The 5821-nt window shown below is 41.7% G+C and overlaps 1 pseudogene; it reads left to right on the forward strand.

The window, feature by feature from the left end:
* Nucleotides 1-2472: 2472 nt before the first annotated feature.
* On the forward strand, nt 2473-4994 carry LOC131834637 (ornithine decarboxylase-like; annotated as a pseudogene).
* The last annotated feature ends 827 nt before the right edge of the window (nt 4995-5821 follow it).

A 5821-nucleotide genomic window follows, 5' to 3' on the forward strand; every position in this document is an offset into this window, starting at 1 on the left:
ATAATAGTCTGTTAAGCAGGAATTGTTTTGTATTTTTCACACATACCTAGCAAAGAGTCTGCCATATGTGGAGGCCAAGAAAAACAAGGCTTTACCCACCTCAAGTCCAGCCCTGACATAAGTACAGCCATCTTGACAAAGCAAAAGCTGGCACCTTGCATCCCCTCTCCACCTGCTCCCCTCCCCTTGGTAGTATGTGGAAACAAATAGTTAACTTGCAGAAATCACAATCCTGCAAGACAGCAGTCTCCCTCGGTTTACAAATGTCCCAATGCTAAATCTCACTAGCAAGGATGCTTGATGCTTGATAGGAGGAATGTGACATTCCACCAGGAAATTCCCAACTGTCTTCATGTTAGTGCCTCACTAGAGGGGAACACGGCCTTGGCTTGATAATAACCAAGCCTCCAATATCCTGACAGTCTTCTTTACCCTGATAGCCCTTCTGAACATCTCCTTTGTCCTCACCCACCACCGAGTCCACCCCTACTCTGCCTCTAAAAACTCTGACTGTAATCTGGTTCGGGGTCCTCATCCCTACTCTGCTATGTCGGGTATACTTGGGCCCAAGCTTAAGCTTGTCAAATAAACCCTCATGCGATTGCATTGGTGTTGGCTCCTTGGTGGTCTCTTAGATGTGAAAACTCGGGCATAACACCACACAGTGAGCTGAATGGGTAATTGTTGAGTGACTGGGAAAACTACATATATCCAGAAGTAGCTAGCCATACTGTTTTACCATGTTTTTGTGGCCTCTGGGCTTACCACATTCATCAGGAAAGTAGAATTAAATTAATACTAATATTACTATTTACAGCTTCCACATATATATACACACTTACACAGAGATGGCACACGAAAAGGTGAGCACAGACAGACTCACCCTAGGAGAGTAACAAAGCCCAATCATGCACACATTTCACTACTACAAATTTAACTTTGCATGCATGGCAGAATAGGAGATCACAATTTAGTAAGTGCAGGGACTCCACCTGCCATTCCAAAAGAAATAAGCCCTCCTACAGTCTCAGTCCCCATATTCCTGAGCTGTGATAGATATCTTGCCTTGTTAAAAAGAATGCTTGTCTTTAAAGTTATTTGCGTGTCATACAGCACAGTCCTTAAGGGCAAACCACTACTTCATCTGAGCCTCAGTCAGAACTGGAGTTTCAATATTGGAGGAAAAGATAATACATGCTATACTGGTTTCCAGTGTGGTGCCTTCTTAGGAGATTTTCCTGGGTAACTGACCAAGAAGCAGTTTTTGTCTGAACACTGCAGAATACGTTATTCCGTCGTAGAGAGTAAGAAGCGGAGGGCTCCAAGGACAGAACTGCAAGATGTGTTGAGAAAAAGAAGTCATCAGAGATGGGAAAAAGTAGCCAGAGGATTATGAAGAGAATCAACAAACGTTGGTGTCATAAAAGCTAAAAAGTGGAGAATTTCTAAGGAAAAAAATGATTAATGACTTTCCAATTCAACAGAGATCTAGTGAGTATATAAGATCACCAAATCTTATTCAAAGCAAAGTTCTGATTAGCCTTGTTAATGGTAGAAGTAAAACCTCAGAGTATTTGTATTCTTCAAAGATGGAAACATGAGACTAAAATATATATACATATATATTGTGATATATATAATATTAAAATGTAATATATGTGAAATAAAAGTATGTCCATGAATATCCTATTTTGACAATTAATAAAAGTAGAATAATTTCTGTCTGGGGGGGGGGATGGGAGAAAAGAACACCCTGTTTTGAATTTCTCAAGCCAGAAATGAGATCAGCCCAAAGAGACATACTGTACTTTCAGGGATATATGGAAGAAAACTGACATGAGGCAAGTTGACAGCTGGAAAATAAAACTGTAATCAGAAACAGCAGCTGTGCTCTGACACCTAAATTGGTCCTGAGAAAGGGTCTAGAGAATTTATGGTGAAAGGGAACCTAGAACTTAGGGGGTTGGGAGTAAAAATGCATTTTTAAAAATTTCTGCATGGTCCTGCCTGGAACCTGGAAAATGAGTTAGGATTGCTTAAAAGTTAAGTCCAGATCAGACCAGGAGGCAACATCCTTATAAAGAATTTTCCCAGCCTGCTGAGTGCAGCAGATGAGATGTTGCATCAAGTCACTCTTGGATATACTGGACTCACAAGAACAAAGGAAACAAGAAAAAAAAAAAAAAAAGTGAAGGAGAAAGTTGAACTCAAACAGTGTTGCTTTCTTATCCTCAGTCTTGAGGAAATTGGTGCCTAAGTTGAAAGTGCCCTGAAGGCGGCTTTAACTTACCTGACCAGTCCTCAGCCGAGGGACTGCCGCGGGTCCTGCTGACCTAGGCAACCGTTTGAGGGTCAACCTTCCATGCAACTCAAATATTCTTGAAGAAGCTCTCCTGTGTATTAAAGTGGACAGCATTGTTTCCCTCTCTCTCAGCTTGCTTTTCTCTCAGAGTTGTATGTTCTTTAATGGCTATGACTTGGTTTGTGCTGCTGGCAAAGGTAGTTCCTCGAGAGGGTGAATTAGGGCAAGACTGTGGTACTCAGTACTTCCCTTCTGGGGCAGGAACAGGAGCCTCTCTGTCATTTTCATGGTGATACTTCACAAGACTCTAGCTTTACAAGTTGTCAAACTGACCCTGTATGTTCACTGAAATAAGAATTCCAATTAGTAGGACAGTTTCTATTTTTTCAAGAGCCAATGTTATTGAGGATATTGGAGTCAGTTTTGTTGGCTGGTTAGCAGAGAAACAGAATGCAAGGGGAGCAGGAAAAAAAAGGATTCAGATAAGAAAATTTGCCTGGAAGAGTCTGTTTAGAAACCCCAACTCCTGAAATACAGATAGACCCCCACCCTCGCACATTTCCACAATATTAAGCACTGTACCATGAATTATTTCCTTAATATGTACTGGAGGAAGAGGCAACATTTATATGCCTAACACAGAAATAGACACTCCTGGTGGAGGGAGCTGTAAGAATCCAGAAACAGGATATAGGGACCACAAAATCTTTAAAATGAAGACATTATATAAAAGGTAAATTCCATGATGCAATCCACTTCAGTTCAGCTGGCAAAACAACACAACCTACTAGAATAGCTAGGGTTCATTTTCCACGTGCATCCATTATCTGGACTCTGTTCTGAGGGAACAACAGGTCAGTGGCCCCAGTCCCTGAGCCAGAGCTCCGAAGCCACCTGGGGCCAGTGGTCCCCGTGGAAAGGGTCAGGGCGGCAAGGGGGCTGGCTGGGCAGCAGGCCAGCCTGCACACTCACCAAGTGGCTGGCCTGTCACCCTGCCATGTGCTCTACAACAGCAAATTCTGTGTAAATCAGAAAATCTCTGCTGCTGCACCAAGAGCGTGTGCATCTTCAGTGGGCCTTGGAATCCCTGGGAATTGCCTTTGTGAGATGCTAGACATAATTTGTTAAATTCCATTTCAGTTTTCCATGGGACCATCAAGAGACCATGAACAACTTTAGTTAATACAGAATTTGACTGCCATTTCCTCTGTGAAAACTTTACTGCCAAGGGCAGCCTGGACCAAAAAAATTAAAGAAGTTTCATCTTCTGATGATAAGGATGCCTTCTATGTCGTAGACCTGGGGGACATTCCAAAGAAACATCTGAGATGGTTAAAAGCTCTTCCTAAGGTCACCTGCTTTGATGCAGTCAAATGCAGTGATAACGGAACCACAGTGAAGACCCTAGCTGCCAAGTGGACAGGATTTGACTTTACCAGCAAGACTGAAATGCAATTGGTACTGAGTATCCCAGTGTCTCCAGAGAGGATTACCTACGCAAATCCAAACAGGTGTCTCAGATTACACTGTCAGTAATGAAGTACAGAGGATTTGATTGTGAAGTCCAATTGATCAAAGTTGCCAGGGCACATTCAAAGGCAAGGTTGGTTTTGCAGATCGCCACTGATGATTTCAAAGTAGTCAGTTGTCTGAGTATTAAATTTGGTGCCATATTCAAAACCAGGGGGTACCTTTTGGGGCAAAAGAGCTGCATACTGATATCATCGGTGTCAGCTTCCTTGTAGGAAGTGGTTGTACTGAGACCTCTGTGCATACTATCCCTGAGACCAGCACTGTCTTTGACATGGGAGCTGAGCTTGGTTTCAACATGGTACCTGCTTGATATCAAATGTGGCTTTCTTGGATCTGAAGATGTAAAGCTTAAATTTAAAGAGATCACCAGTGTTATCAACCTAGCACTGGACAAGTGTTTTCCAGCAGGCTTAGGAGTGAGAATCATAGCTGAGTGCAGCAGATGAGATGTTGCATCAGCTTTCATGCTTGTAGTTAATATCATTGCCAAAAAAAATCTTGTACTAAAGGAACAGACAGACTCTGATGATGAAGATGAGTTGAACGAACAAACCTTTAGGTATTACATGAATAATGGAGTATATGAATCATTTAATTGCATTATTTGTGATCATGCACACATAAAGTCCCTCATGCAGAAGAAACCCAAACCAGCTTAGAAGTAGTATTCAACCAGCATATGGGTACCAACATGTGACAGCCTTAATTGCATTGTTGAGTGTTGTGACTTGCCCTAGATGCATATGGGCGATTGGACGCTCTTTGAAAACATGGGTGCTTACACTGTTCCTACTGTTTCTACTTTCAAAGGGTTCCAGAGGCCGACGATCTACTATGTGACTTCGGAGCCAACATGGCAACCGATGCAGCAGATCCAGAACCATGAGTTCCTGCTGGAAGGAGAGGAGCAGGATGTCAGCACTCAGCCTATGTCCCATGCTCCCACTGGGAAAGCAGGATGAAGTGGGATGAAGTGTCCCCAGCTACCTATGCTTCAGCTAGCATTACCATGTAATATCTGCTAACTTCAAGTTTAGCTTGAATTATGGGATGTGAGGGGGACTGTTTCACAAGTAGTGCTAGTTTTTTTGAAATGTCTTTGTAGGTAGAGTTGGCACAGATGCAACAATATGGAACACTAGAAGATGGAGCCACTTATCTGTGCTCCTATGAGAACTACTTGAATATTTGTTTTATAAGGATTTTTATTCACTTTTCAAACATGCTACCAAAGAGTGCCGTCAGCTGCTAAGCAAGCATCTGTAGCTTGTACATTGGTAGAATGGGTCACAAGCTTATTGTTTTGACCTGTTTTTAAAATAAAGTATTTTGAAATGAAAAAGAAACTTAGAACGGCAAATGTATATTCATGTATTCTTGCCTATAAGTGAGAGATAAATACAAATCTATCTTCTGCTAAAAAAGGAAACAAACAAAATATATTTCCAAATGAGTGAGTGCAGAGTGAGGTCTTTCGCTATACATCAGGTGATTAGATGCCCTAGTGAGCTGGGGACTGCCTCAACTTACTCTTGTCTCCCAGCACAATTATACACAGAGCTCCCACTAACCCTTTAAGGTGTTGTAGTTTGGACAATAAGTTACACACTTGTCCTATAAAATAAGACAGGTTTAAATGACTATAGACAGGGAGGAGGAGTTAAGATGGTGGAGGAGTAGGGGGCTCTAAGTTTGACTCGTCCCTCAGATACAACTAGATAGTAATGAAGTCATCCTAAATGACTGTAGACATCAAAACTTCCCAAATTAAAGTACAATTTGGGCCCATTATCATTAATCTGATATAGTTTCTGTGAACGTTAAAATTCAGTAAGATCTAACTATATCCTCTCTTTAGTTTAAGTCCTTGTGAGGTTTTTATAGATTTAAATTATAACCATTTCACTTTTAAGAAAACAGAAAAGACTCTGGGGTGTCTGGGTGGCTCAGGTGGTTGAGTGTCCAGCTCTTAGTTTCGGCTCAAGT

The sequence above is a fragment of the Mustela lutreola genome, chromosome 6 (assembly GCF_030435805.1).
Source record: "Mustela lutreola isolate mMusLut2 chromosome 6, mMusLut2.pri, whole genome shotgun sequence".
NCBI classification, from domain to species: Eukaryota; Metazoa; Chordata; class Mammalia; order Carnivora; family Mustelidae; genus Mustela; species Mustela lutreola.